The sequence below is a fragment of the Petaurus breviceps genome, unplaced genomic scaffold, assembly GCF_028583685.1.
Source record: "Petaurus breviceps papuanus isolate PSGF00001 unplaced genomic scaffold, PetGlider_PUasm1.0 90775, whole genome shotgun sequence".
NCBI lineage: Eukaryota > Metazoa > Chordata > Mammalia > Diprotodontia > Petauridae > Petaurus > Petaurus breviceps.
In genome coordinates this window covers 32,117-44,235 of record NW_027187342.1, presented here as the reverse complement: position 1 = coordinate 44,235, position 12,119 = coordinate 32,117, and the positions used below count along the sequence as shown (strand labels likewise).

General features: G+C 38.7%; 1 protein-coding gene across 2 annotated transcripts in view; it reads right to left on the bottom strand.

Annotated features, from left to right (window-relative positions):
• Positions 1–3,636, bottom strand: part of ADD2 (adducin 2) — an 88,560-nt gene extending 84,924 nt beyond the window's left edge. Inside the window, exon 1 of one of the 2 annotated variants that reach the window (XM_069068840.1) lies at positions 3,497–3,636. The gene's annotated coding sequence lies outside the window, so the exon portion shown is untranslated. The remainder of the gene's footprint in view (positions 1–3,496) is intronic. The other variant, XM_069068842.1, reaches the window with a different exon arrangement.
• Between the last annotated feature and the right edge of the window lie 8,483 nt (positions 3,637–12,119).

Below are 12,119 nucleotides of genomic sequence, written 5' to 3'. Positions count from 1 at the left end.
GTTCTTCTGTGAGCAAACATAGCAACAAACAGTCATTAAATGCTTACTATATACAAGGCACTATGCTAACATGTTGCTAGGTAAATCGTTTTACCTTTCATTGGGCTCTGGCTTCCTCACTATTAAAATGAAAGGGTTGGGTTAGATGGTCTTGAAGGGTTCTGGCTCTGAGTCCTGTGATCTCTTTAATCAAAAGATATCTTTGTATTCTGATACACTGAGTGTTCAAGGAGTACTCATTATGCATGCATTTAGTACTTAATGTTTTGCTGAACTGAGTGTCTATCACTATCAAGTACTCTGCTAGTCACATTCATTGAATGATTTAATTAGAAGGGACCTTAAAACATAATATTAGAGTCCTAAGGGACCTTAGAAATCAACTAGTTTAGTCCTTTAATTTTGCATACAAAGAAAGTAAAGTTTGATGATACCTATGGACTCCTCAGAAGAAAGAAAAGTTTTTAAATTTATAAAATAAAATGTGTAAAATTACAAAGGAAACCAATTATATTAAAATAGGCTTAAAAAAAAGTTTGCATACCCCAGGTTAAGAACCCGTTAGTCTAAAAAAAATCTTCTTATCTCCTCTTCTCTCCAGGAATTATACAAGGAGAATTATTACATAAGAGAATTGTATTCAATCTAACTCAAAATTTTATCCTGAGGTTCTTCCCCTGTGTCTATAAGACCCTAGATAAGTCATTTCACTTTTTGAGGCTTGGTTTCTATTTCTCTACAATAAACCAATATGGTATAGAGTAAAGCTCACTGAGTTTTGAGTCAGAAAACTTGGGTTCAAGTTCTAGCTCTGTAATTTGCATGGGAACCAGCCCAAACTAGAACTAATTATTAAATCAGCAAATGCTATAAATTGGGGTTTGATTTATTGTTTTGCCAATTGTCTAGATTTAAGACAGTGATGGAAAATGTTAATAATGAAAAGCAAAATTAAAGGTGGGTCATGGTACTTGTTTTCCTGTTAGAGAACCAGTAATTAAACATATATCGGTATACTCTTGAACTTATAACTATTTGTGCCTGACCTGTGGTAGAACATTCCAAACTCATATCGGTCTGATCAGTCACAGTCAGACACATTGTAACTTGACTCTAGTACAGTGATGTCATTTTTGTCCTCTTCAAGATAATCAAGCAACTGACCTTTGAGCAAATCTCAAACCTCTCTGAGAGCAAATTTACATTTTTGTAAAATGAAGGGTTTGGACCAGATGATGTTTAAGGTTCCTTTTAGTTCTAAATTCAAGAATGTGATTCCCAAGAGAAGGCCAGGCCTCTATTAAAGTAGAGATAGAAGAAAGTAGAGAGTAGAGTAGAGGTGGGGTTGAGGGGTAAGTGTAGAGGTGCGTTTAGAATAAGGCGCAGCACAATGGAAAGGAGGTAGATCACTGGATCACAGATTTAAAGCTGGAAAGAACCTGAGATGAGGAAACTGAGGTCCACAGAGTTTAAGTGATTTGTCCAAGGTCATACAGGGAGATGTGGCAGAGGGTTGACTAGAAATCATACAATTAGAACTGGAATGGACCTAAGGTTATTTAGTATAATCTCCTCATTTTACAGAATTACTTGCCCAAGTTTATGCATCAGTAGTAAGCATCAGAGGCAGAATTTGAACTCAGATCCTGTGACTTCAGAGCCAATATACTTTCCCATTATTTTCATTTTCAAAAAAGGACTAACAATAATCCATATGTTTATATGATTATTGAGGTTGAACAATATAATGTCAGGTTCACAGCAGCAGGATGGTAAACTTTGGTTATTATAAAGTGGACCTTAGGAACAGGTTTATATTGGGTGGCTAGGTGGCGCAGTGAATAGAGTACTGGCCATGGAGTAAGGAGGACCTGAGTTCAAATTCGGCCTCAGACACTTGACATACTTACTAGCTGGGTGACCTTGGGCAAGCCATTTAACCTCAACAGCCCTCCAAAAAGCAAAAAAAAAAAAGAAAAAAAAAAGGGAATAGGCTTATATTTTTATTCCAAACTGATTAACTCTGGGACTCTCAGGGAAAGTGGAGTGGGAGGGCAGGGAGGGAAGGGAGGACTACTGACTAGAAAATAATAATAACTATAATAGTAGCAGCAGAAGGATGAGAAGATCACATCTCTATAGAATTTTAAGGTTTATAAAGTGTTTCCTTCCTGACAACCTCATAAAGTAGGTAATGTGTAATTTTTACTGTTCGCATTTTACAGATGAGAAAAATAAAGCTCTGAAAGGGTAGGTAAGTGCTTTCCCTGGGTCACACAGTCAGTAAACATTAGATAGGGGTAATAAAAATATTTAAGAATAGAATTTCTCAATTAAAAAAATTTTAATTATAATTTAAAATTATAAAAATTAAAATTAATTCAAAGATTAATTTAAACATTATAAAAAATTTAGCATAGATCTTTTTTCTTTCTAAGATATCTTATATAACATTAGAGATAAGCAGTAGAGTCACTGCTCATATTTCTATATCCCTTTAAGGTGTGCAAAGCCCCTCCTCACATGTTAGCTTATTCAATCCTCATTGTACATATGATATCATGTCCATATCTTAGATGCTTAGAAGTGTAGCTAGTACCTGGTGCATGTGTATGTATGTCAGGTAGAAGGAGGGGGCACGTACACAAAATCAATAGCTCAATGTTGTCAGGCTCCAATCCTCACCTTTCCTTTCACATTCTTTCTATCTTCTACCACTCAATGAAAACTGGCTCCCTCCTGATGGCACTTCATTCCTGGCTACCCATTCCACCACCTGGTTGCACTCTTACTCATACCCCCAACTCACTGGCCATAGTGGGGACATCAATATTCCTTGCTCCCCATTGCCACTGGCAGATTTTCCCTCCACCACCATCCCTCAATAACCTCTCCTCCTTTGAGGTCTACACAATTAAATCTGTCATCCTACCCAGATCCTGGTGGTTATTAATTACTAACTTTCAGGGCATTCTTCTTCCTTCCTGAAAGAGTTTAATGGTAGTTCTCAGTCTCTGCACTATATCTCTTGTCCTCATACTGCGGGACCTCAATATGCATAGTAATGCTCCCTCAAATACCCCAGTCTCCTAGTTCCTTAAACTACTCAGTTCTCATAACCCACTTCTCTACTTTGTCTCAATCATACAATATCCCTGATCTTACCATCACTCACAGAATTCCCAAACTCCAAAATTCCTGGAACTGATCGTAATCTACCACACAATACTGTATATTGTTATCCGTATTTGTCTTATCCCCTTACTAGAAGTTGTTGTTATTTCCCCTTTGTTTTCAAAGAGGACCAACGTCATGGGTGATGTCTTGACTCATGCATAAATGGGACTGAAGTGAGGCAGAGTTGCACAAAGTCATCAGCCTTGCTTTCTCTTCCAGAGTCATTGCTTAACAACTGTTTGATGAATCAGTGACTGTTCTTATGATTTCTCAGCTGTATAAATTTCAGGACATTTTATTCTTGTCTATGCAAACCCACCTACATGTGGTGTTCTTTATCCAATGGTTGCTTCACAGTCGGCTGTGACAAGTTTAGGGCCTTTCATTGACACCTTTAAAGATCTGGATTCCTCTGGCAGCTTATACATGTGTGCTTCACCTGGCAGATGGTGGGTAAAGGAAGAAGTGAAAGAAGACTTTGATATAGGTTAAAAGAAGTTTTATCCTCTATATCTACTGAATAAAAAGATGAAATGTGAGCCTGGCTTCTAGGGTCCATTTCTTCTCCCTCCCCTTTATTTTCAATATGAATCTTGGCTGGAAATTTATGTGCCATAATTTATGTGTCTTAAACATATTGGTGCCCAATAAATGTTTGTTGAATGAATGTATGAATATTGTACAATAAACTATGCATAGATGTTTTGCCACATGTTTCTTATTTCCTTGGGGGTCGGGCGCAAGGTGGAGTGAGGAATTCCATACAGCAGATGAGTTGTGGGGGAAAGGTATGGGAAACAGCTTCTTGGAAGGGCAGATCCTGGAGGCAAAGTTCTTCTTCACCAGATCTTACCTATAAGTACTGTCAGGGTTGAGATAGTAAATTATAAGTCTTAGTGCAGACATTGGGATAAAACCTTATCTGGTCCTGTACATATCTGAAAAAAAAAAACCCTTTCCTTAAAAAATGATGCCTGTGCATGATCTTGGCAGCACAAGTCAGGCAGTGGTGTCTTTTCAAATCTATAATCAATATTGACTTTCCCACATGTGTATCACTACCTTTTTTGATTCTCTGGGGCAATTTAAAAAACTAAGTCACTATCTCTCTTTGTACTACTGTGCTTTGATGATACTTCCCCTTATCAGTTGATGTGTGCCCAGGGAGCACCAATTACTGTTAGATTAATCAAGACAGAATTAGGGAGAGAAGTTAGTTGCTGTATTTCCATAACATTTTTAGGACAAATATTAAGAATTTGGGGATTATCTGTCTCACTCTTCAAGCAAAAGAGGGAGTTAGATGACTCTATGGAGAGAATGCTGAACTTGGAGTAAGAAAAACCTTTGAAGGGGAGGCCAGGTGGCTCAGCGAGTAAGAGCACTGGCTCCAGTATTGGGATGACCTGGAGATCGAATCCTGGGCTCAGACACTCAGCACCACACCCAGAAATAACTGGCCGTGTAACCTTGAGCAAGTTTCTTAACTCCAATTGCTTAAAAAAAAAAAAAAAGAAAAACCTTTGAATCTGTCCTTAAATACGTAGAGGGTCATGTGACACTCAGAAAGTCACTTAACCTGTGTCAGCCTCAGTTTTTTTATCCATAATATGGGAGTGACAGTAGCATCTACCTCCCAGCATTGCTGTGAGTTTCAAATGAGATAATAAAGGTAAAGCACTTTGCAAACCTTAAAACACTATAAATACTAGCTGTCATCATTTGCCTTTCCTTTAGCTGACTGATGTCTTAACCTCACCTAACAATTCATATTTAAACAGAACTTTAGGGTTTAGTAAGTTCTTCCATAACAACCTTTTGAAGGATGCTTTATGAAAATTATTGGTACCATTTTATAGACTGTAGGATTACAGATTTAGAGCTAAAGAGGCCATAGAAATTATCCAATCCAAACCCTCATTTTCAAAGGAGGAAACAGTGATTCAGAGAGGTCAAAGTGGCTGGCCTTAGGTTAAGCATTAAGTAACAGAGGCAGAATTTGAACTCTGGTCCTCTTATGTCAAATCCAAAAGTTGAATGGAATGCAGAGTCTTCTGATACCAACTTTGAAGCTCTTTGCTTCTCACCATATGGTTCAATGTATTTTCCATGTGCAGTAAGGAGCTCTGGCTGGAGGGAAATACACTTGAATTCTTAACCAAGATCTGCTACTGACTGACTGGGTGACCTTGGGCAAGTTCTTTCCACGTATGGGCCTCATTTCTTCTTTGGTAAAATGGGAGGTTTGAGATCTATGATTTTTTTAAGATTAAAATGTGAAAGAATTTATTGCAGACTTATATATAGGACATTAATGAGGATAATTAGTTTGAAAACTAATGGGGATTGCATGCATGAGCCCCAGTTGCGATTATGGGGACAGAAGGGATCTCAAAATGAAGTGTAACTTTCATTTTCAATTACAGTTGGCAGATTAGAAGGCAACTCTAAAGTATATTTTTGCTTCCCCCTTCCATTTATTAAAATACTTGTTTTTGGTTTTCAACATTCACTTCCATAAATTTTAAATTTTCTCTCCCTCCCTCCCCAAAACAGCTTGCTATCTGATATGGGCTTTACACATATATTCCTATTAAACATATTTCCATATTAGTCATGTTGCACAGAAGAATTATAATGAATGGGAAAAACCATGAGAAAGAAAACAAAACAAAAAATAAAACAGTCTGCTTTGTTCTACATTCCAACTCTATAGTTCTTTCTCTGGATGTGGCTGCCATTTTCCATCATGTGTCCTTTGGAATTGTTTCAGGTCCTTGCATTTCTGAGAAGGGCTAAGTCTATCAAAATCAGTCATCGTACATTGTAACTGTTACTGTGTACAATGTACCCTTGGTTCTGCTCCCCTCACTCAGCATCAGTTCATATAAGTCTTTCTAGGTTTCTCTAAAGTCCACCTGTTCATCATTTTTTACAGCACAACAGCATTCCATTATATTCATATACCACAACTTGTTTAGCCATTCCCCAATTGATGGGCATCGTCTTGATTTCCAGTTCTTGGCCACCATAAAAAGAGCTGCTTATAAATATTTTGTCCCCTTTTTATGACCTCTTTGGGATACAACCCTAGAAGTAGTACTGCTGGGTCAAAGGGTATGCAGTTTTATAGCCCTATGGGCATAGTTCCAAATTGTTCTCCAGAATGGTTGGATCAGCTTACACCTCCACCAACAATGAATTACCATTCCAACATTGCCACATCCTCTCCAACATTTATCATTTTCCTGTTTTGCCATGTTAGCCAATCTGATAGGTGTGATGTGGTACCTCAGAGTTGTTTTGATTTGCATCTCTCTAATCAATAGTGATTTAGATCATTTTTTCATATGACTGTAGATAGCTTTAATTTGTTCCTCTGAAAACTTCCTGTTCATATCCTTTGACCCTCTATCACCTGGGGAATGACTTAACACCTATGATTTCTTAAGGTTCTTTCCAGCTTTAATTGTTTATGACACTGTATATATGGTTCTAGCTGTCGGGCATCATTATTCATGTTTCCTGATAATTTCTTGATCTCTAACTTTTTATGTCACACAGCTAATGAGTAGGCAGGAATGTAAACCAATGGCTCATCTGACCAAAATGTTTCTCTCCCAGAGAAGGCTTCATGTTTTCTGTTGCTGGAGAGTTCAAACACAGATGAAAATGATGAGTTCTCTTCCATCCTCCAGGATGAACATTGAGAGAAGATGTAATTAAATGCCATCATAATAATTATTTTTTGTCCACTGTATCAATGTAGGAAACACCTGGTTAGGGAACTCCCAATGTAAACCAGCAGGTATCCTGTAACAGCTTTAGAGAGCTGCCTAGATAAAAGACAGAGTGATTTGTTCAGGGTCACAGGACCAGTATATATCATATCAAAGGTGGGACTTGAACCCAGACCTTCCTGACTCTGAAACCAATTCTTTACCCACTACCAGGTTGTCTCTTAAACGTTGTCAGAATCATCTTGATTCTCCTCATCCTCTTCTTTCTCATATCATCCTATCCTATCCCACTCTACCCCATCCCATACTAGCCAATCATTTACTTGTGTTTGCATCCCTAATGCTTCGCACAGTGCTTTGCATATAGTAAATACTTAACAAATGCTTCTTTAATCTCATCTAAACATATAAGTGGTAGATAAACCATGCTGGGATGTTTGGGTCCACTGATGGCCTATCAACCAGCTGGCTAGAGACACAGAGGCTGCTGAGCCCACTGTTGATCAACCTCAATGCTCCCATACTCTGAGACCCATAAGGATCTCAGCCCATGAAGCAAAGACCTTCAATGCCATCCACCAGCCAAGAGTGACTGAGGTGATATTGAGGACCTTGTTGGTCTCATCATCTTCCAAAAGCATCAATTAAAGTCCCAGAAACCTCTCCTTTGATTTTCAGAGGGCAGCTAAGGGAGAGGTTTACAGCAGTATTGTATGCAGTACAATGCCCTCATACTGCTATCTGATACAGTGAAAGGTATGATTCAGGTTATAAAATGTTGTAGTTTTAAGAATTTTACTTGCTGTACTGTATTTATGGTACTATAGATTTCATGTGTTATGAAAAGTTAATATTGTCTGAAATCAATTTTTTATTAAGATATTAGCACAAAAGGTCACAGAATTTTAGGGAGTTACTAGCAAGAAAAATGGCATGTTACCAATCTTATTTCATGGTTACTGTGTCAGGAAAAGTACATATTATCAGAATTAATGCTTTATTATAAAAATTGTATGCAGAAAAGTATATTCTCAGCAATCTCTAGTGAAAACCTACAGTTTTTAGTGGTCATGGGTCTCTAACCCTTTATTTTCCATAGATTCAATGTATCAACATTCACGCTTTTTACTTTTGTACCATTTCTAGGAACTTTGCCCTCACAAAAGTTGAGGATTGATGGTATGTGGTTTCCTAAGTGCATAGTGGCAGTAGGAAGCCTTAGACATAGTTTAATGGCCCTGTTTCTATTTGTGTTTGACACCTTTGCACTACAGGACCTCAAAAATCACAAAAGGTATACATGTTTAGTGAACATATTCAGTCTCCTAGGAAAGCAATTGGATATATTAATTAAATCTCAGAACTCTATAACTAGGGGATCCCCCTTAAACTTGAAGAAGCAGTTTGTGGTGGAAAGAGGACTGGATTTAAATTCTGGATCTTTTTCTGATGCTTCAAGGTAGGCAGGTAAGCCCCAAGAGCCTCAGGAATGGCAGTACTCCCAGGCCACTTCTTGGTCAGCCCTCACACCCATCATCATGGAAAGCAACCCCTGTGGAAATGTGACCTGGCAACTGCTTCTGCCAGTGCATGGCCCCCACACCCTCAGTAACCACACCTACGGAGGCCCCAGAAAGAAAATTTCCAACACCAAAAGCCTTGGTACTATCGATTGGGTCAACAGGCAAGATTTTTATCAGTAGAAATAACATTAAAGAAGAGGTAGATAGTGGCACAATGGATAGATCTCTGGGCCTGGAGTCAGAAAGACTTGAGTTCAAATCTAGACTCAGATACTTCCCAGCTGTGTGACCCTGGACAAGTCACTTAACTTCTATTTGCTTCAATTTCTTCAAGTACAAAATTGGGAAAATAATGGTACCTCCTTTACAGGGTTGTTGTGAAGATCAAATGATGTATTTGTGAAAAACATTTAGCACAGAACTATTCACATCATAGATACTCTATAAAAACTTATTCCTTTCTTCTTTCCTTGCTTTCCCTTCCCTTCCATCCTCTTCTCTTCTCTAATAGCAGAGTAAAAAGTAAGGCCTATAGGACCTTAGGATTCAACGTCAGCAGGTTAAGTAACTTCCATGTGCCAGACACTGTGCTTAGAACTGGGTGTACAAAAATCTCCTCCCTAAAGGAGCTTACATTTTAATAGGGGGAAACAACACATTTGGGGGAGTGGTGACAGGGAAGGCAGCTTTGGTATGGAGTGTGACAGGTATGGTGAATTGATCCATAGGGCAACCCTTTCCAGAAGCAATGCTAGTATTTATTTTATTACAGTGCCCAGAGCAAGAGACTTAATAGGGGGCAAGGTCTGTGGGTTGGAAGTTAAGTGGTTTACCTAAATTTCACAAAGCATATAATTAATACACTTCTCATAAAGATGAGAACCCAGAACCCTTCTAAGCTCCCTGAGGGCTAGGACTCTTTGTTCATGTCTTTGTGTTCCCAGAATGAACAACTTACAACACATGACAAATGAGGAATTGTGCAGCACGGAGGATATCATGAGAGCAACGTATGACTGGAAAACAAGATGGGTAGTTCCTATAATGCCATAGTGACATAAAGATTACAGAGGGATTATTATTCTCGTGTTACAGAGAAAGTTAGGCTCACAGAGGTGAATTAAGGTCCAACATCAAACAGAGGGCCAGTTGTGCAGAGCTGAGGCTTGAATCCAAATCATCTGACTTCAAGCCCAGCAATGTTTCTTTTCCATAACATTAGATACTGCTGGAACATCCTTGCATCTTAAACACCCAGGAAAAGAAGCAAGGACACATGGCCGGGCTGTATCTCGAGGATACCGGCAAGCTGAGGATGGGTCCCACTTGTTTGAGCCTCAGGAACACCAACACAGCAAAGCCAGGAGAAGTCATGGATCCCGCCATTGTAGAAGAATGACATCTCTGTCAAAGATACACGTAAAGCAAACTCCCATTTCACCTACACTGATGTAGTGTATTTTCTCTGACTCTCTGCTGAGCAATTAGAGATCACTGCACTGAATTCCATTCTATTTCTCATTTTACCCTCTTGAGTACTGTGTTCAAATGAACTCTGGCTTGACACTACCTGGCTTCTGGCTTTCTCTCACTGAACATATTTTGGACCAAACTCTCTGTCTCGAGGAGAGGTCTTCTTTTAGATAATGCTAATTACCAAGCATATTTCCCTTACAGTACCAGGTTATTCATTGTTTGTCCTTTATTCTCAATGAGGACCATGATATCAGGAAGGTAATTTCTTGACTTGCAAATGAATTGGATTTAAGTGAGGGAGAGCTGTGCAAAGTTATCAACCTCACTTTCTCCTCCAGAGTTATCTGGGCCCAGTAGCAAGATATGGATCAAGGTGACTGGAGATGGAACTGGACGTAGTGGAAGAACCTTAGCCTTTTTAAGCTTTAAATCTTTCCTAGGTCTCAGCTTGACTAAGGAAATACCCATTCAGTTATTAAAACCAAGTAAGAAATGAGGCAAAGAATGGCCTCTTTTACCTAGTCAAAAAAGCAAAAAACAAAATCAGTCTGGGAGGAGGAGACCTTCAGGGTTTCTGGACAAAACTAGATATCACTTTTCTTATACCTACTAAATCATACCTCTGTGGCTGTGATATCAGGATTTTTCATTGTTTGGTGAAATGAAATGATCGTAATGATCAAGACATAAGCACACTGGATTTAGACAGGGTCTCTGTATCCTAATAAAACAACCAAGCCTATAACTAATGGCACAGTTTATATTAGCTAAGTGAATTCCCTCAGGCTTGGAGCTGAGTTTGGTTCTGCCCACCTCTGTAGCAAAGTAAGTCAGACACCATATCAGCAGGAGACAAAAAATTTACACTTAAATCAAAAAGTATCGAAAGAGTAAGATTTGTGCAAAGATGGTAAAAAGTAGGTGTGGACTATTATAAATATCCAAATTAACTACAAAGAACCTGTAAAGGATGATGCTATCTGCATCTGGAGGAAGAACTGATAAATAGATGTATAGAATGATATACACACATATACATACACACATACATTTATGTATACACACCCATATTTGTGTCTAATGGTAGCCACATGTGGGGGAGAGGGGAAGAAAAAAGGAAATAAAAGAAAGCTGCATAACAACTTTATTATATATTTAAAAGGAATAGCAAACTGTACATAATAGAGTTGCAGTTTCGTGTGCAATCATCTTTCTCCCCCTCCTCTTCCACTATGTTGTGGAAATGCTTATTTTATTTCTTAACTTCAAAATAAAAAAAAAGTCAGTGTAATATTGGGACTTGTGCAACAACAGACTAGTTTTGGTCAAGCAGAGCCAAGCCTGTGCTAGTAAACATTTAGCAACCAGATGCCTTACATGAATTTAATCTACATTATTAATATTTTCCCATTGTTTTCTTAGGTCTGGGAAATCCACAAAAGAACAATAAATCAAGTCCTAATTTGGAATTTGTCAATTTCTGAGATGTAAATGATCAAACTGAAAATTTAACAATTGGTTCTGCAGGTTGGACATGATTCCAGCAGATCCCCCTCCCTAAGGTGGAGCTGAGATTAATAGCAGTAAATTTATGTTTGTCATCTTGGGTTCAAAAACTCTGTCACAAGTACAGGAGGAGACAGGCACAGTCTTGTTCTAGTGGACTACAAGTTTAAGAGGAGTAATCAGAGTGACGTGTGTCAGCTGAAGCCACTTAGGTGACCTTGGGCTGCTTGGTTATTCGGAGAGGCAGAATTTCTAGGACTAATAATAATTCTCTATTCTCTCATTTTGTCAAGACCAGAAGTGGCCTCAAGGCCACATGTGGCCTTGAGGCCGTAGGTTCCCCACCCCTGGTCAAGACCATATGGAAAACTGGATTCAGGTCTGAAGAGATCTTCAGAAGGGTGCTGGGGAGCATCTAATAAAAGGGTAACTCTAATGGCAGAGGAAGAGTCTTGAGTCTATATTAAGCAATAATAATTAGCATTTCCATAATACTTAAAGGTTTTCAAGGTGTTTTACATGTTTTGTCATTTAATCTTCCCAACAACCCTGGGAGTTAGGTGCTATTATTATGCCCATTTTATAGATGAGGACATGGAGGCAGATAGAGGTTAAGTGACTAACCCAGGGTCAAAAAGCTAGTGGTTAGGGGCGGCTAGGTGGCGCAGTGACTAAAGCGCTGGCCCTGGAGTTGGAA